Here is a 20,590-nt window from a genome sequence, read left to right as displayed (position 1 = left end):
TGTTCCTCAGCACAGTGAGTAAAAATGCCAGCACTCACAACGCCCATTGATTTCTGCTGGGCTGTGGTATCGGAGACCCTCTAAACATTAGGGCCAGTCTGTCTTAAACTGGGCATTCCAAAACCTAGGCACCCAGAATTAGTGAACACTTAAAATGGTGGTCATACTAAATGCATGTGCTCCCATGTCAGCAACAGGCTTGTGTTGTAGGGATACCAGTAACTTAGAGCTAAAAGGCCTGCCATGCCCCTGGTGACTTAAAATACTACCACATCCCAGCTGATCTCAGTTATCAGAGTAGTACCTAGGAAAAGTGGTCTCACAAAAATCTTGACTCCCCGCCCCCCATCCCCCCAGTAGGTATTGCTGTATGGAGCAAAACCAAAACCTGTAACTGGATACCAGGGTAAACAACAAAGAATAGATGCAATAGAGCCCATGTGTCTATCAAAGCTATGTGTGTGCACAGCCAAGTTCTGACAAACTGTAGCTTCCACATGCAATTGCAATAAGCTAGTCTACAGTCCACAAAGACATGGATAACTGACCTTATGGTACTCTCTAAAAGGAAATAAAAATACCCACCAAATAACAGGTGGATAAAGATATGCCTTGCCAACATTTGGGATCTGGGAATATCTCCTATGACAGACCCAGGGCAGCTGGCTACAATAGTTCAGTGGGGTGCAGACATACCAGGAGCTGGGTGAATGGTTTTCTGTTTCCTGCATAAACTGCCAGAGACTGGCCATACACTCAAGACAGGCAAGAACCTGAGGTTAAGTCTAGGTTGCCTGAAGCAGCAGACTAATTAGGCACCCTAGGCCAATTAAGGCCTGCTGGGCTACTTTAAAAGGTTTCCCCTAAGGTAATGGAGGGGGAAGGAGATGAGTGAAGGACTGAGAGGAAGAAGTGTTTTGCTGGAGAGATGGGGATTGCAAAAAGGAAAGAGTGTTTGTGCTGAAGCAGGAAAGATTTGCTCAGGTACCAGGGAGACGTTACTAGGGGAGCATTTGGGGAAGCGGCCCAAGGGAAAAGCTGCTGTATTGAGGTTAGGGGAGAAACCCTGACAGTTGCTGCCACCTAGGGTTCCTGAGCCAGAACTCAGAGTAGTGGATGGGCATGGAATCCTCCCAACCCCCCTCATGCTACTAAAAAAGTCTGTTCCTGGAAAGAAAGGCCAGGTTTACAGGGGGATTTCGCCCCAATCCTTTGACTTTGCCAGTGATGAAGATGGCTCAGTAAGCTGTGACCGTGGCCTCTAGAAAAGATATGAAGCAGTGCAGAGGTCACAGTGAGACTCTGAGGCATACAATAACTGCCTAGAAATGCAGGACCCCTTGGGCACGGCTGAAGCTTTGCCACACTCCATTGTGCAAAATATTGCCCAGGTGGGCAAATTCCCATCAGCCGAGAGGGATCCCCTGATGGGATCGCTACCTTGATGTGGTTGGGGGCTTGCGTGTCTCAGGGATCCTCAGAGCTACGCCAGCGGGAGCTTAGTCCTCCTGGTAGGGCCATCCAAGCCGGACAAAAAGCAATTCCCTGGTCTTCCAGGTTGGAGGTTGGGTGATGGGCTAACAACTCATCCCCGTAAAAAAAATTGTTACGGAAACCTCTACATTGTTCAAAAGCAAAACCATCTCAGTCCAGGGAAGACCAAGGGCTCCTCAGCAGAGGCTTATGACAAACAACAGTCAAACCCAGAAGGACCCTGTCGTACCGATGACCCTTAGTCGATCCCAGACTCCCCTGGGGAGTAAGCTGCATTCACATAAGAAATGCATGATGATTGGCACGTGGAATGTAAGAATGCTGAGAGAACAAGGGAGATGTGCACGAGTGGCAAAAGAAATGCAAGCATACAAACTCCATCCTAGGCATTTGTGAGGCCAGATGGAATACCTTTCGGGAGAGTAGGCTGCAGTCAGGAGAGACCTTATTATATTCAGGAAAAGAGAAGGAAGATGACATCCATGAAGCAGGAGTAGTTCTTCTGTTGTCCAAAGAAGCCACCAGAAGTCTGATAGAGTGGGAGCCAGTATCAGAGTGTCTGATCAGAGCCAGATTTGAACCCCGATTCCATCATATGGTATGTCTAGACTACAGGGTTTTGTCAACAGAAGTTTTGTTGACAGATACTGTCAACAAAGCTTCTGTCAACAAAGAGCGTCTAGACTACATCCAGTTCTGTCGACAAAGCAAGCTGCTTTGTCAACATACCAGTGTGGACACAAAGGAGAGTGTAGATGCAATAATGCCTTCTATCGACAGAACTCTGTCGACAAAAAGCGTTATTCCTCATAGAATGAGGTATACATACGTCGACAAAACTGCTGAGTTTTGTCGACGTTATGTCGACATAACTCAAAGGCAGTGTGGACGCAGGTATAGTTTTGTCGACAAAAGTCCACTTTTGTCGACAAAACCCTGTAGTCTAGACACACCCATAATGTGCTATGATCCAACTAATGCAGTGGAAGAAGAACAGTTTTATACACAACTGCAATCGGTGCTTGACAAGATACTTAGACACGATATGCTGATCCTGATGGAAGACATGAATGCCAAGGCAGGCAGTGACAACACCGGTAGGGAAAAAGAAATGGGAACACATGGTTTAGGCCAGATGAATGAAAATGGTGAACTCCTTGTGGACATGTGTGAACTTTAATGAACTTGTAACTGGAGGCACAACTTTTCCACACAAAAATTGCCATAGAGTAACTTGGGTATCGCCTGACAATCGTACACAAAACCAAATCAACCACTTTGCAGTCCGAAGGAGATGGCGGAGATCTCTAGAAGATGTGCATGCTAGGTGTGGAGCAGACATCAGATCAGACCACCACTTAGTAGTTGCTAAACTTAAAATGAAACTTGCGGCAAGAAAACAACAGCCCAGCACAAGAACCAGATTCCATGTGGGGAAGCTGAGGATACAAGAAATGAAAGAAGCCTTGCAGATTACCTTGAGCAACCGCTTTGAGGTACTTCAAAGCAAGGAAGGAGCAGAACAAACTGCGGAGGGTATCTGGAGCTTAATGAAGGAAGCTATAGTGGAAACATGTGATGTGGTGTTAGGGCACCCTTCCATTAACTGGAAGGAATGGATCACAGATCAGACATGGAGAATGATCAAAGAACAGAAGGCACTCAAACAACAAGTCAACCAAGCAAAACCAAGAGGCCAGAAACAAGCTGCATCATCCAGATACCATGAAATCGCTGGGGAAGTAAAGAAAAGTCTCTGCAGGAATAAGAGAAATTTCATCAATGAGGTTGCAGAAAAAGCAGAGGCAGGGGACTTGAAAACCCTGTAAAACAACTCGAGTCTTGAGCGGAAGGAAGAGAAACCCAACCAGACCGGTTAAAAACAAAGATGGTCACCTAGTTACCTCAGTGGATGAGCAGCTAGCCAGAAGGAAGGAGCATTTTGAAGAAGTGTTTAATAGACCACCAAATCCACTACCGCTAAAAGCAGGAGAACCCCTAGACATCAACACTGGGACAATTACAAAAGGGGAAGTCTACAAGGCAATAAGGAACCTAAAGAATGGCAAGGCAGTGGGACCTGATAATATTAAAAGAAGCATTAAAAGAAGGAGCTGCTATAGCAGACCAGCTACACAGTTTGCTAAATCTGATAGGGTATGTCTACACTACAGCACTAATTCGAACTCACTTAATTCGAATTAGTTAATTAGAACTAAGCTAATTCGAACTAGAGCATCTAGACCTAAAAACTAGTTCGAATTAGCATTTTGCTAATTCAAACTAGCATGTCCACATTGAGTGGACCCTGAACCGAGGAAGCAGTGCCGGCAGGGCATCAGATGAGGACTTAGAGCGTGGAGCTGCTGTCTCAGACTAGTCGAGGGCTGTGCTTAAAGGGACCCAACCCCCACCCCGGACAGATAGTTCTCAGGGGTTCCCCGCTCACTTGTCTAACTCGATGAGGGACAGCAAAGCAGTCCTGGCTTGGAGTGCCGTGAGTGCCCACATTCGGCACATCACACCACTTGGCCATCAGCCCGGCTGCACTTGCTGCAGGCTGCCATCTGGGCGGGGGGGTCAATTGGGGGACTGCAGGAGAGCTTCCACCCCGAGGATCCCGCAGAGTCACCCCAGTCCTCCCCATCAGGGGCTCGTACCCCATTCCTCCCTCACCTGCTTCCACTTACCCCTCCCTAGCCCCCCTTCCTGATGTACAAAATAAAGGACACGTGTGTTCAAAAACAGAAACTCTCTGTATTGAACAAAACTCGGGGAGACTGGGAAAAGGAGGTGGGAGAGGGGAAGAGAGAGGGTGGCAGAGGGGAGGGCAACTAAAATGATCAGGGGTTTGGAACAGGTCCCATATGAAGAGAGGCTAAAGAGACTGGGACTTTTCAGCTTAGAAAAGAGGAGACTGAGGGGGGATAAGATAGAGGTCTCTAAAAGCATGAGTGGTGTGGAGAGGGTGCATAAAGAAAAGTTCTTCATTAGTTCCCATAATAGAAGGACTAGAGGACACCAAATGAAATGAATGGGTAGCAGGCTTCAAACTAATAACAGAAAGTTCTTCTTCACAAAGCAAATAGTCAACCTGTGGAACTCCTTGCTGCAGGAGGCTGTGAAGGCTACAACTAGAACAAAGTTTAAAGAGAAGTGAGATAAATTCATGGAGGCTGGGTCCATGGAGTGGTATTAGCCAGGGGATAGAAATGGTATCCCTGGCCTCTGTTTTGGAAGGCTGGAGATGGATGGCACGAGACAAATGGCTTGGTCATTGTCTTCGGTCCATCCCCTCCGGGATAGCTGGTGTTGGCCGCTGTTGGCAGACAGGCTACTGGGCTAGATGGACCTTTGGTCTGATCCAGTACGGCTGTTCTAAGCTCAGGGCTCAGGGTCGGGGGTCTCACTGGACCACCTTGATTTTCATGCAAACCGGCTCCTGGGTGGCCAGGCTGGCAGCTATCCTGCCCTAGACGTCCACTTTCCTGTGCCTAGTGTGGAGGTTGTGGATGAGGTCCACGATGTCCGCACTAGACCAGGTGGGCACCCGCCTCTTGTGGCCCTGGGCAGGCTCCTGGGAGCCTCCAGCCTGGTCCCGGGAAGAGGCGGAGGGCTGGGTGGCAGCGGGTGGCTGGTTCGTGCCGTGCCAGGTGCAGGGTCTGCTGGCTGGGTGCTGGCAGGCTTGCACCTGGCATGGCCACCGTAGCCAGACCATGCCCCTTTAAGGGCTCCGGGGCCGGGAGGTGGGCAGAAGAGTTTCCCTGGTGGTGCCCAGAGTGGCCACCAGGGCAAGCTGGGGAGGGCTAGCCTCCCACTAGTTCGAATTAAGTGGCTACACAGCCCTTAATTCGAACTACTTAATTCGAACTAGGTGTTAGTCCTCGTGGAATGAGGTTTACCTAGTTCGAATTAAGCGCTCCGCTAGTTCGAATTAAGTTCGAACTAGCGGTTTGTATGTGTAGCACCTATCAAAGTTAGTTCGAACTAACGTCTGTTAGTTCGAATTAACTTTGTAGTGTAGACATACCCATATGGACAAGAGAAGAGATTCCAAAGGACTGGAAAAAAGGGCTGCTATTGAAATTCCCTAAATCCGGTGATCTGTTACTGTGTGAAAAGTGGAGGGGGATTACCCTCCTGTCCATCCCAAGCAAAGTATTAACCAGAGTCATCCTGGAACGAATGAAAGATGCCATAGACCACAAACTATGAGAAGAACAGGCAGGTTTTAGGAAAGGATGATCTTGCACAGACCAGATAGTAACACTTCAGATCATCGTAGAACGATGCACTGAATGCCAAATACCACTCTATATCAATTTCATAAACTTTATGAAAGCCTTTGACAGTATGGACAGACAGTCCGTCTGAACCATCATGCAACATTACAGGGTTCCAGGCAAAATAATTATCATCATCAAGAAACTGTATGAAGAATACTCTTGCCAAGTCATCCATGATGGTAAATTTTCGAAAAAATTCCAGGTCAGAACAGGTGTATACCAAGGCGTCCTTCTTTCTCCATTACTCTTCTTGGTTGTCCTAGACTGGGTCACAAAAACAGCATATGGCCATCACCTACAGCCCCCAGCTAAAACCTCTCCAATGTATCATTAGTGATCTACAACCCATCCTGGACAATGATCCCTCGCTTTCACAGGCCTTGGGAGGTAGGCCGGTCCTTGCCCACAAACAACCCGCCAACCTGAAGCATATTCTCACCAGCAACTACACACCGCACCATAATAACTCGAACTCAGGAACCAATCCTTGCAACAAACCTCGGTGCCAACTCTGCCCACATATATACACCAGCAACACCATCACAGGACCTAACCAGATCAGCCATACTGTCACTGGTACATTCTCCTGCACATCTACCAACGTAATATATGCCATCATGTGCCAACCATGCCCCACTGCTATATACATTGGCCAAACTGGACAGTCCCTACGTAAAAGAATCAATGGACACAAATCTGATATTAGGAATGGCAACATACAAAAACCTGTAGGAGAACACTTCAATCTCCCTGGACACACAATTGCAGATCTAAAAGTAGCCATCCTGCAGCAAAAAAACTTCAAGACCAGACTTCAAAGAGAAACTGCTGAGCTACAGTTCATCTGCAAGTTTGACACAATCAACTCTGGATTAAACAAAGACTGTGAATGGCTAGCTAACTACAAAAGCAGCTTCTCCTCTCTTGGAATTCACACCTCCAGATCAGCTACTAGAAGTGGGCCTCATCCTCCTTGATTGGATCCACCTCATCATCTCCAGCCTGATTCTGACCTGCATATTTATACCTGCCTCTGGATATTTCCACTACATGCATCTGACGAAGTGGGTCTTTGCCTACGAAAGCTTATGCTCCTACACTGCAGTTAGTCTATAAGGTGCCACAGGACTCCTTGCAGCAAAAACAGCATATGTTGACTCAGGAAGGGGACTCCAATGGACTCAAACTAGGAAACTTGAAGATCTAGAGTTTGCAGACGACTTAGCCATGCTTGCAGATAAATTAGAGCATATGTAAGAGAAGACGGATGCCCCACAGGAAACAGCTGAGCGAGTGGGTTTCAAGATTAGTCAAGAGAAGACCAAGTTGATGTGCATTAACAACAGACAGGAAGGTGAAATTACAATAGAAGGAAAAGCAGTGCAAGAGGCTGACCAGTTTATATACTTGGGGAGTGTTATCAGCAAGAATGGGGCAACTGAGGACATCAGTGCGAGAATACGAAAGGCGCAACAAGCCTTTGCCATACTACGACCAGTCTGGGGTACAAGAGCCATTTCAACAAGAACAAAACTACGTATTTTCACTTCCAATGTGAAATCAGTGCTGTTGTATGGCTTGGAGGTGTGGCGCATTGTCCAGAGCAACGCTAAGAGAATTCAGACATTTGTCAATAAATGCCTTAGACATGTTCTCCAGCTAACGTGGTACAATAGAATGCCAAAGGAAACCTTGTGGACCAAAACAAATCAGAAACCAATAGAGGTTCAGATTAAGAAGAGAAAATGGCGATGGGCAGGCCACATCCTGCGTAAGGACTGTGAGGAACGTATCATGAGACAAGTGTTAGAATGGAATCCAAAGGGGAAAAAGAAAAGGGGACATCCCAAACAAACATGGGGTTTGTCTACACTACAGCGCTAATTCGAACTAACGGATCCAGACTAAAAAACTAGTTCGAATTAGCGTTTTGCTAATTCAAACTAGCATGTCAACATTAAGTGGACCCTGAAGCGGGGTTAAGGATGGCCGGAAGCAGTGCCGGCAGGGCATCAGATGAGGACTTAGAGCATGGAACTGCTGCCTCAGGCTAGCCGAGGGCTGTGCTTAAAGGGACCTGACACCCACCCCGGACAGATAGTTCTCAGGGGTGCCCCACTTGCAAAGCAGTCCTGACTTGGAGTGCCCTGAGTGCCCACACTGGGCACATCACAGCACTCGGCCATCAGACCGGCTGCACTTGCTGCAGGCTGCCATCTGGGGAGAGAGGGTAATTGGGGGGCTGCAGGAGAGCTTCCACCCCCAGAAGCCCGCAGAGCCAGCCCAGTCCTCCCCATCGGGGGCTTGTATCCCATTCCTCCCTCACCTCCTTCCACTTACCCTTCCCTAACCCCCCTTCCTGATGTACAAAATAAAGAAAACGTGTGGTCAAAAATAGAATCTCTCTTTATTGAACAAAACTGGGGGAGACTGGGAAAAGGAGGTGGGAGAGGGGAAGAGAGAGGGTGGAAGAGGGGAGGACAACTAAAATGATCAGGGGTTTGGAAGAGGTCCCATATGAAGAGAGGCTAAAGAGACTGGGACTTTTCAGCTTAGAAAAGAGGAGACTGAGGGGGGACAGGATAGAGGTCTCTAAAAGCATGAGTGGGGTGGAGAGGGTGCATCAAGGAAAGTTCTTCATTAGTTCCCATAATAAAAGGACTAGAGGACACCAAAGGAAAGGAATGGGTAGCAGGCTTCAAACTAGTAACAGAAAGTTCTTCTTCACAAAGCAAATAGTCAACCTGTGGAACTCCTTGCTGCAGGAGGCTGAGAAGGCTACAACTAGAACAGAGTTTAAAGAGAAGTGAGATCAAGTCATGGAGGTTGGGTTCATGGAGTGGTATTAGCCAGGGGGTAGGAGTGGTGTCCCTGCCCAAAGTTTGTGGAAGGCTGGAGAGGGATGGCACGAGACAAATGGCTTGGTCACTGTCTTCGGTCCATCCCTCCAGGGTCCCTACAGTTGGCCGCTGTCAGCAGATAGGCTACTGGGCTAGATGGACCTTTGGTCTGACCCAGTACGGCTGTTCTAAGCTCAGGGCTCAGGGTCGGGGGTCTCAGTGGACCACCTTGATTTTCATGCACACCTGCTCCTGGGTGGCCAGGATGGCAGCTCTCCTGCCCTAGACAGCCACTTTCCTGTGCCTAGTGCGGAGGTCGTGAATGAGGTCCATGATGTCCGCACTAGACCAGGCGGGTGCCCGCCTCTTGCGGTCCCGGGAAAGCTCCCGGGAGCTGCCAGCCTGGTCTCGGGAAGAGGGGGAGGGCTGGGGGGCATCGGGTGGCTGGCTCGAGCCGTACCAGGTGCAGGGTCTGCTAGCTGGGTGCTGGCAGGCTTGCACCTGGCACAGGCACCATAGCCAACCCGTGCCCCTTTAAGGGGTCTGGGGCTGGGAGGGGTGCAGAAGAGTTTCCCTGGTGTTGGCCAGAGTGGCCACCAGGGCAAGCTGGGGAGGGCTAGCCTCCCACTAGTTCGAATTAAGGGGCTACACACCCCTTAATTCAAACTAGTAAGTTCGAAATAGGTTTAGTCCTCGTGGAATGAGGTTTACCTAGTTCGAACTAAGCGCTCCGCTAGTTCGAATTAAGTTCGAACTAGCGGAGCGCTAGTGTAGCGCCTATCAAATTTAATTCGAACTAACGTCCGTTAGTTCAAATTAACTTTGTAGTGTAGACATACCCATGGTGATGAAGCTTCCTGGACGAAGTAAAAGTAGCTGGCTTAATGTGGGATCAAATCAAGACTATCGCTAAGACTCGCTAGAGATGGAGAATGACTGTGGAGGCCCTGTGCTCCATTAGGAGCCCAAAGGACTAATAGATAGAATAGACAGAGGCAGACACCACTGCTGGTCAAAGTCAGATTGCAGTGAAGGGCAGTAAGGTTGTTGTAAAGGGAGACAATATTTAGTAACCACTACACTGATGACTGAGGACAAAAATATGCTTGTAATGTTCTGCCAGCCAGTAGTGGAAGGACCAACAGGCTATAAAGCAAAAGCCTTTAGACAACTCACCCTGGTCAGACTAATGACATAGGACCGGTTTCCTTTGTTTCAAGATAGTTGTTTGTCACACTTTGCCAGTCAGAGGTTAGGGACACATAGGCTACGTCTAGACTACAAGCCTCTTTCAAAAGAGAGTGTCTAGACTACAAGCAGATTTTTCGAAAAAGCGAGCCACTTTTTCAAAAGAGAGGCTAGATGCTCTCTTTCGAAAAAGCACAGTTTGCATTCAATAGCGCCTTTTTTTCGAAAGATTACTTGCGAAAAAAGGCGTTATTACTCATAAAATGAGGTTTACCATGATCGAAAAAACTTCCATGTTCTTTTGATTTACTTTCAAAAGAACGCAGCTGCAGTCTAGATGCAGGTGACGTTTTTTCGAAAAAAGGCTACGTTTTTCGGGAAAAAAACCTGTAGTCTAGATACACCCATAGAATCATAGAGCTGGAAGAGATCTCAGGAGGTCATCAAGTAAAGCCCCCTGCCCAAGGCAGGACCACTCCCAACTAAATCATCCTAGCCAGGGTTTTGTCAACCCGAGACTTAAAAACCTCTAGGTATGGAGATTCCACCACCTCTCTAAGTAACCCATTCCAGTACACATCAGGTCTCATAGACAAAAGCAATTTTAAAAACAGACCAACGGACTAACCAATAGCTTTGTGGAGTAGCCCGATATAGCACCAGCATGGATTCATACTACTCAGCCAGTATTACGGCGTGATAGAAAAGCAGTCATGATGAGTGTTGCAAAGTGGCCTTTAGTCCACATAAAAAAATCACATCCCAGCATGAACTGGAAAATACCTTCATGTGCTTCTGCATACCACTGAGATGCAGGAGTTCAGTTCTGAGACTCTGATTTGAAAGGCATAAATATCAAAGAGCAGCAAGGAATTGTACCAGATGGAAAAAGGGGAGTGGAGAGGGCCCAAAAGGAGCAATAAGATGAAACTGCCTGGTGTATAGGAATTTGACTAGCATCCTCCTAAATAGTTTGTGAGCCCTATTGTGGCCCCTCGTGACTTCTGTTTCATAAGCTACCTGAATCCTGCCAGAGCATCAGTACATACATGTGGCTAAGCCTTGGATGTAATACCTATGTTTAGCAAGCAGGTATTTGCACCCTCTTGCGTTTGTGTGGTTCTTTCATTTTATCTTACTGGAAGACATACCCCGCATTTCCCAGGTCCTTTAGGACAAGGGTCTGGAAGTGTGGGGGTGTGCAGGAGTCTCTCCTCAAGCCTCTGGCTGGCAGGGGCCTTTTCTCCCCAATCCCCTGGTGTGGCCAAAGCCCAGGAGGAGAAGGGTTTTGGGCAAGGGGGCTACTTACCTGGTCTGGTGGCAGGCAAGAAGGCAGAGCCCCAGCCTTGCTATCTACTCTCTTGGTGGTGTGGCTGCCCCCAGCGGTCTCTCCGCACGATAGCTCTCTCCTGCAGGCTCACTGCCCCCTTTGGCCTCTCTCAGTATTGCGTCCTTCCTCTCTCTGCCCCTCCTTTCCATGTTATGGAAGAGAGACGCATTCCTGGCATTTCCTGTTTTTTCCGGCACAACCAAACCCTGGCTTCACTTTTAGTTAGGATAAGAGGAAGTTGCATACCAAATTCGGTGGTCCTAGCTCCTACCGTTTAGGAGGAGTTCTTGAACAAACAGACTCCAGACGGACAGATGTTTCTAAAATATGTAGATAGATGTAGCACAAAGAACAGAGGACACAAGCATCGCCAAGCAAAATATAGGCAGAGAGTCAGCAAAAGGTCCAAATGATGAGAGCTATACAACTGCCAAATAGTCTCCCAAGGAAAGTGATGGGGACTGTCACTTGGGACACTGACATTAAATTCCACAAAACGTTCAATAATACAGGGCACATTCAGGCATTGAGCATAGAAAGTAAATCTCATGTTGCATGATTCTTCGGGCATTTGTTCCCAGTGAGAACACCATTTTTTAGTGCACATGTAACTGCTACCCTTTTTACATGTTGAATGCATGCCATGTATAAACCACTACCTTTTTATTCTAAATTGTGTAACAAAATATTTCTTGTGGGAGAAGGCAGTATTTACTTAAACATTTTTAAAACTAACGTTACCACTTCATTGTAAATGTCACTGGGAATAAATAAGGGGTTTAAAACTGGGCTAATGGATTTATTTTCATCTGAATAACTGATCTAAGTATTATAAGTTGAAGTAGTCTAAACTCCAACTTCTGCCCGCTGACTGTTAACTGTCTGTTTTTCATTGCAGCTTTTTTAAACCCATATTCATTTTGTATACAATTCCGCATTTGAAAAATTAACTGTCTCTGTATTACCAGAAAGACCTTAAAGCAGGGTGGACAATAATTTTTAAAAGGGGGCCACTTCATACATTTCTGAAGTGGACCCGGGCAGCCCCAGAAGAGGTGTGGCCAAGGGCGGAAGGGGCAGAGCCATGAGACTTTTCACGCTCCCCCCCACAAACTCTGATTGGCCTAGGGGGTGGGAGAGAAACAGACAGTGTTTCCCTCTAGCCTCCATGCACCCTTGGCGGTGGGGGGGAGACTTCATGCGCTCCCCCATCCCCAGGTTTCAATTGGCCTGGAAGCAGGGTAGTGTCAGGGTAACCATGGACTGGATCCACCAGCTTGGTGGACCGAATTTGGCCCATGAAGGCCCCTTTGCCCATTCCTGCCTTAAAGCCTAGTTAATAGACTTGTTTTGCTCAATGTATTGTCAAAACGATTACTTAAACGAATGCGAGTATTTTTTTTCCCTATTCTGTCTTTAGCTAATGCATTTGATCACGAACACAGAAGGCTCCAATCATGAAATTGCAGACCTAAATTTGGGTCTTTTTTGTTTGTTATGAAAATATGGAGGAGGGAGAAGGAGAGGGACAGGACTAAGAATCTAAAATGCCACCTTATTATATTTTGTTATAAACAAAAGATCAGGTTATTGCAAAGTAAGGATTTTATTTCGTTAGTCATTTGTTGCTCACCATTGCCCGAGGCTGCTCTGTTATGAATTTTCAAATACTATTGACTTTCCAACAAACCACTTCATGTGCCATTGTGATACACTCTGTTAACATCCAGCACTAGCACCTTTGTTCTTTTAGGGTTGTTCTTTAATGAGTTTGTCATCTGCTCTATGCAGGAGAATATTAAAGAATTAGATTTCAAAAGAAAAGAGTCAAACACCAAATAATGAGTGTTCTTTCTTTCTTTCTTTCTTTCTTTCTTTCTTTCTTTCTTTCTTTCTTTCTTTCTTTCTTTCACTTTGAAAACATTAGCTACCAATTATTATTATTATTATATTTAGAAAACTGAACATTGAGATAATTTTCCAGAAAACTTAAACACCATGGCTGTGTCTACACTGGGCCACTTATTCCGGAAAATCAGCCGCTTTTCCGGAATAAGCTGCGAGCTGTCTACACTGGCCCTTGAATTTCCGGAAAAGCTACGACGCTCTACTGTACAAAATCAGCCGCTATTCCGGAAAAACTATTCTGCTCCCGCACGGGCATAAGTCCTTATTCCGGAACACTGTTCCGGAAAAGGGCCAGTGTAGACAGCCCAGTAGTCTTTTCCGGAAAAAAGCCCCGATCGCGAAAATGGCTATCGGGGCTCTTTTCCGGAAAAGCGCGTCTACATTGGTCACAGACGCTTTTCCGGAAAAAGGGCTTTTCCGGAAAAGCAGCCTGCCAATGTAGACGCTCCTTTTCTGGAAAAACTGAAAACGGAATAGTATTCCATTTTAAGCAGTTCCGGAAATTCATGCCAGTGTAGACACAGCCCATGGCTGTGTCTACACTGGGCCACTTATTCGGGAAAAGCAGCCGCTTTTCCGGAATAACTTGCCAGCTGTCTACACTGGCCGCTTGCTTTTCCAGAAAAGCAATGACAATCTACTGTAAGATTGTCAGTGCTTTTCCGGAAAAACTATGCTGCTCCCGTTCGGGCAAAAGTCCTTTTCCGGAAAAACTGTTCCGGAAAAGGGCCAGTGTAGACAGCACAGTAGTCTTTTCCGCAAAAAAGCCCCGATCACGAAAATGACGATCAGGGCTTTTTTCCGGAAAAGCGCGTCTACATTGGCCACGGACGCTTTTCCGGAAAAAGTGCTTGTCCGGAAAAGCATCCTGCCAATGTAGACGCGCTTTTTCTGGAAATACTTATAATGGAAAACTGTTACGTTTTAAGCATTTCCGGAAAAGGGTGCCAGTGTAGATGTAGCCCATGTATTTAGCAGAAGAGCTGTGCAGAGTGGATTTGCTTGTACAAAGGGTGCATCCCAGGTGGTCGATAACTGAGCTAAGCCTCCCCTTCCTCCCCCATGAGGTGGGGGAGGGGAGCCCAAGCTCCCCCCAACCCCGCTGGGGGAACGGCAGTGAGGTTTTCCCCACTGCTGCCATTGGCCGGTGCTACCTGAGCAGCGATCTCAGCGGCACCCAGTGGGGAAGCAGAATCCCGCATGCCGCACCGTTGCTGGGAGCCCACTAGTGCCATCACTGGTCTCCAGCCCCTCCTGAGGGGAACCAGCTCCACTAGACGAGAGATCGGCATCTGCCTCCCTGTGCTGCACCATGGCGTCTGCCTGTGGGCCTTGCTGCCTCCTGGAACTGCCCGGCAGAGGTGCCGCACCGGCTGCTGGAGAAGCCCTGGAAGCAGCAGGGCTGGTGCTGTCGCACTGTGGGGTTGGGGAAGCATCCAGAGGAGCCCAGACGCCTTTACCCCATGGGACCTGCCTATCCCGCCTTCTGCTCAGCAGTGCAGGCAGCTGCATTTCTGAGGTGGGGAGGGCTGCTCTGTAGGCAGCCACACAGACCAGGGCTCCTCCAGAAGCCAGGCAAGGGGGCTGCCTGTCTCCTCAGGAGGTCAGAGGGGTGCAGCCAGAAGGAGCAGAGTCACTAGGGGACTCTGTCCCCCACCTTCACCGAAGAGCTGGTGTAAACAGAGAAACGTTGCTGTGTTGCACTGTGCCCAGTGCACCCCACCCCTGGCTTGCTCTGTACCACTGCAAAAACGATGTGGAATCTCAGGATTTCCTGTGCTGACAAGATACCATTTGGGTTGCCATAAACCACAAAGCCAGTGCAGAGGACAGAGGAGCCCCCCAACACAGAAACAGGTAGCAATTCTAAACATTTGGCTTTCTGTTTAGAAACAACAGCCTGTAGCATTGTGCTACTTCTGGTAGCAATATATTATAGGAGCAGTGCCTGCTACTGGTAGCACACTCTTACAACGGAGCAGCTCTCTACAAACTACTGGACAAGGGGGGCACGACGCCAGATAATCATCCCCCCCCCCAACTCCAATCCCCCTCACTCACCCCCTCGCCCCGCCAAGACCCTACACTCCCAGCTTGCTTCTTCTCCCTCCTGGCCACACTCTGCACCCTCCCTTGCTCCTGCATCCCCCTTCTAGCCAGACACTCTACCCCAGCCCTCTCCTGCACCCTCCTTTGCTCCTGCACCTCCCCCATGGCCAGATACCTACCCCCACCCTGCTCCTGCATCCATCATTGCTCCTGCACCCTCTCTCCTAGCCATTCACTGCACCCTTCCTTATTCTTGCTCCTCCCCCCCAGCCAGACACCCTACTGCCAGCCTGCTTCTGCACCCTATTTCCCACCCATGCCTTGCACCCTCACCCCCTCCTGCACTCCACCTCCCACCTAGATCCTGCACCCCCATCCCTATCCCACTCACTGGCAGCCCTGAACCCCAGAATCTCAGTCCTCCCTGTCCCTTCCCCTCACCCTGTGGGGACTGGAGTGCCAGAGGAGTGAGGTGTCTCAATTGGGGGGCCACTGAGCAAGAGGTTGAGGGGTTTTGGAGGAGTTTTTTTGCTTCTTGTGTGGTCCTCAACTGATTTTTCTGTGGGTCAGTAGCCCCAACCCAAAAAAGGTTCCCCACCCCTGTCATAAATAAAGAAAACATTGAAACCTTTTTTTGTTGGACATAAATTAATATTTTACTTTATTGAAAATGAAGTCTGATAAACTAACATGAGAGTTAAAATGTTTAATCTGTTTAATAATTTAAATTAAACCATTCTCCCTAGCTGCAGCACTGGCAAAATGGCTCGGGCATAATTATGTAATTAATGGTGAGTTTCCATTAGCAACTGGTGGTCCACGGAAAGATTTGCATTGAGCCAGGTGGTCCATAGACCAAAAAGTTTGAGAACCACTACTATAGAGGCATATCTTCTTCCATTCAATGGTTAACTTTTGACAAGACGCAGAAGAGTGAATAATGATGCTGGGATGTAGCAACATGCATAATGCTGGATGTGTCATCTTTCAGACAAGGTCAAGTGCTTGTAGACAAGGCTCGGCCAAAAAAACGTAGCATTTGTAGCAGAGGTGAAAGGAAGAGGGAGCGCTTTGGTGCACAGCTCTGGCAAGAGCTGGCTGAGCTGCAGCAAAAGCCAGCAGGGAGCTATTTAAAGATCTGGCAGGGACCCAGGTTCCAATAGGACAGTACCTGTAAGAAATTTTAAGTTACTTTCACTGCTGATTTGTAGAGAAGGAATATCTTTATAGAGAAGGAATACCTAGGAAAGTAGTGGAGTCTCCATCCCTAGAGGTGTTTAAGTCCCGGCTTGACAAAGCCCTGGCTGGGTTGATTTAATTGGGATTGGTCCTGCCTTCAGCTGGGGGCTGGACTTGATGGCCTTCTAAGGTCTCTTCCAGCTCTATGATTCTATGATCTTTGGTTTTAGCCCCAGGAATTGCCTTATGGTGGAAAATATGTAAAATTCCATCCTCTTTTTGTGGAAACTACTAGAAACTGGTTTGCTTCATGAGATACAACCCCAATCACATAGGAAGGGAAACAAACTAAAATGAGATGGCAAAGCACAGTTAAGTTAAACATTCACATGAGAAATCAATGCAAAGAAAAGCCTTACATGTAAATCAGTAAAATCAAGAAGGTAAGATTGCAACTCAAAAACTTCTTTCTTCCAATGCTCCCTACTACAAGCAACACCCAATCAAATGAATACATAGTTGCATAAAAATGCATTAAATAATATGCATGAGGCAACAATATCTGCTCATAGACTTTACATTAGCCTTTACTTAAAAAAAAAACAAATAGTCTGGTAGCACTTTAAAGACTAACAAAACATGTAGATGGTATCATGAGCTCTCATGAGCACAGCCCACTTCTTCAGATGACCAGAGTGTTGGAAGTCCAGAGCCAGTGGAAGGGAGGAGACAAAAAGAGGCAGTGGGTATATAAATATCAAAGGGAAAACCAAGCTGGTATGTAACCTAAAGACTGGATAGTTAAAGGAAGCAGATAAGGATCATTAGTTAGCATTTAGAGAGGAAGAGTACTAACACCAGAATCTACACAGACAGAGAACCACTGGCACCTTCATTGTTTGAAAGACTGATAATGTCCCAGCCATCTGGTATCTCGATTCAAACTATTGGCATGAGAATTAAACATGTGAATGAATAGTAGTTCCAACCCTTCCCTGTGTATTTGGCTTGTGAAATTGGTCTGTAGCAAAACAGCAACTTTGAAGATCTCTTAATGAGTGACCAGACAGATTAAAGCGTTCACCAACTGGTTTCTGTATGTTCCCTTTACGGATATCAGATTTGTGTTCATTGATTCTTTCCCATAGAGACTGTCCAGTTTGTCCAATATACATTGCAGTGGGCCATTGCTGAAATTTGATGGCATGGATCACATTACCGGATGTGCAGTTAAATGAGCCTCTGATCTGGTGGCTTATGTGGTTGGCTTTACATTAGCCTTTACATTAGCCTTCACACAAGCGCTGAAGAAGGAAATTACCGATTGAACCTCCCTACTCTGGCACTCTCTGGTCTGGCAACATCCGTGGTCCAGCATGATTTTAGTTAACCAGCTGTCCACTTATCATGGGTGTGGCCAAGTTTCCCATGGCCTCAAAGTTTCTTTACAAGCCACCAGTCCTGACTCTTAGTGTTCTGTGCTGTTATTTAGCTCTAATTTACCTCTAAATGTCTTCTAAGAGCCCTGTGAGCAGTGGAAGTATTGGTAATGTTGCTAGACAACATTGACTTCCTGTGGCTCGGCAAATTCTTTGGTTTGGCCTGGTCAGGTTCAAGGGTGCTGGATAGAGAGGTTCAACCTTTACTGACATTTACCTCTAAAAATACATGTTGAACCTCTGAAATCTGGGATTCTCTGATCCGGCAACATCCATGATTCTATTTCTCAGAGTGAGGACATGAATATGCACATTACATCCTGAACTCAAAGTCAGGTGAAAGAAGATATGATTGGGAAGCATGTAGTAGAGCTTCTTGCGGAAATACTATTCTGCTCCCGTTCAGGCAAAGGTCCCGCAAAAAAGCAAAAATGGCGATTGGGGCTTTTGTGGAAAAGCGCGTCTAGATTGGCGGAAAAGCGTCCGTGCCAATCTACATGCTCTGTTCCGAAAATGCTTTTAACAGAACATTTTTCCGTTAGCATGATTTTCCGGAAATGCTTTTAATGTAGACGCAGCCAGTAGGTTTTGTGAAAGCCCAGTTGAAAGAAAGCCCATCCCAAATGTATGGAAGAATTTAGAATTTATCCTTGTTACTTTTAAGCCTGATAGTCTGTTCAAATCTTGAATGAGCGATGGACTGCCATTAAACTTTTTATGCACTTTTTATAGGAAGATATATATGGGATGGGCACCAGGGCTGTGACTGTCCAGCAGTCAACAAGGAAGAGAAGGAATTAAGGGTGGATAACCAGACTACATTCCAATTCAGTGAGAACATTTAGTGAGAGCAATCCCATACCTGAGACAACAGAAAGCATAACCCAGCAGAAATGGCTCAGCTCTTTATTTCTGCTTCCCTTTACTACAGCCACCTACTGGTTTAAAAAAAAAGAAAGAAAAGACACCTTCTAAAGTAAACATTCTGCTGTATTTAATATTCACATGCAAATCAAAGAGCTGAAGAGCCTACCATCATAATGTGAGTTGGTCGTGGGCCCAAGGAAATAACAATAAAGTTACATTTTGCCAGACTGGGATGAAATATTGGGTATTCCTGTTGTAAACATGAATAATGGTCATAGAACAACTGCCATTCTACTGAAATGTTGCTTTTTGTTAAGTGATAACATCTAGCAGCGGTTATATGGTGCCACTAGGAGCAAGAAGCTAAATTCACACATGCAAAAGATAATCAGCCAGCCCCTTCATTACTATCTATTGTTCAATCAGATCTCAGGAAATTAGCTGTGTGAGGCCTGTGAGTATCTAGGAAAAATGTCCACTTGTCATTATTCTCAGCTCTTATAAGGCAAGAGCCCCATTAAAGATAGCCCAAGGAAATCCCAGTGATTTAGATAGCTGTAGACACCCAGCACACCTTCAGTAAACCAAACGGTCACTACAATTGTTGTGTAATGTATTTGCTGAGGAAGAATCATAGACAAACATTACTATCACCACAAAAATCTTCAAAGCCTGTTCTGTGTTCACCCCTTTCCTAACTGTAAATCAGACTTTAAAAAAAACCAATGAGGAGTCCTGTGGCACCTGAGGGCTTGTTTACACTATGGAGAAGATCAAACCTCCGAAGGTCGATCTTCTAGCTTCGAATTAGGGGCTCTAGCGTAGACCTCCAAAATGAATAGTGAGGGCAGCGCCGTGCTGGCATCCTGAATTCCCCACTGTGTGAAGAGTATGAGAACATGCTCCCAGCGACCTCCTACAGTCTAGACACCATGGCAGCTCGGTTTATGGTAAGCTGAATTCAGCTACGCATTTTGCGTAGCTGGATGACATTCCTTAAGTTGACCTGCCTGTTCTAATGTACACCAGGCCTTAGATACTAACAGATTAATTAGGGCATACGCTTTCGTGGGTAACTCAGACTGACGCAACTGATAGAGAGCGGCCATTTTACTCCTAATCCCTGATTGGAAGGCCGGTCTTCTGACATATTTTGAGATAAAGGAAGTGATAGTCAGGGGACAAGCACATGAAATAGGCCTAAGGCTTTCAGAAGGCTTTTAAGAGCAAACTCATGAGGCTAACTCATATAAAAGACACAGGCAAACTGGCCTTTCTGTAAGATGATTTTCCACCCTTGTCGCCCCAACATCATTCACATCATCATCTCTAGAGTTTGGCTGCAGGTTTCCTAGTGGGTACCATTATCATAACAATGTTTTACTTGTCAAGTCATGTTATGGACGAACTATTCTTCTGTTAAAAACAAAGCAAAGCACCAAGCAGGTAGCATTGCCATGCAATTCAATACCTGGGAATTTGTCTGTGGACAGCAGCCCAGTAGATTCTGTAAAATACTGTGCTGATTCCTGTTTAGTCCCAATTAGCATAAAGAGGCATTTTAGTTCAGTCCTTCAGTGCAATTGCAAAATAAATGTTAGACTATCTCTATAAGTTTTGCATAAGTATTGTAAGTGCCAGCATAAATACTAATGGAGCAAATATGGCTGTGTGTCAGTAAATCACCAGTGAAGGCTATGAAGATGAATTAATTTAGCTGTGACTTATCTTGAAGAATTGCAGTTAGATCTCCTTTTATTGTGTTTGATTAAATACTAATGGCATAACTTAATTTTCTCTAACCATTAAAAACTGGTAGTACAGTACTTCTGCATAAATGCCTTTAATTTGATGAGTGTGTATTTAATATTTAGTCATCCAAGGATAATATATTTAAGAGAGCTAGTTTGTCTACTAAAAATAATTTCTTCCTCCTGGATTTCCATGTAGGTTTCTGAAATTATGTATGTGTCTGCTGAGATCGCAACAGATGACTATAAAACAAACAAA

Source organism: Pelodiscus sinensis, chromosome 16 (assembly GCF_052426305.1).
Source record: "Pelodiscus sinensis isolate ZL-2025 chromosome 16, ASM5242630v1, whole genome shotgun sequence".
In the NCBI taxonomy this organism is placed as follows: domain Eukaryota; kingdom Metazoa; phylum Chordata; order Testudines; family Trionychidae; genus Pelodiscus; species Pelodiscus sinensis.
Note: the sequence above shows the minus strand (reverse complement) of the source record.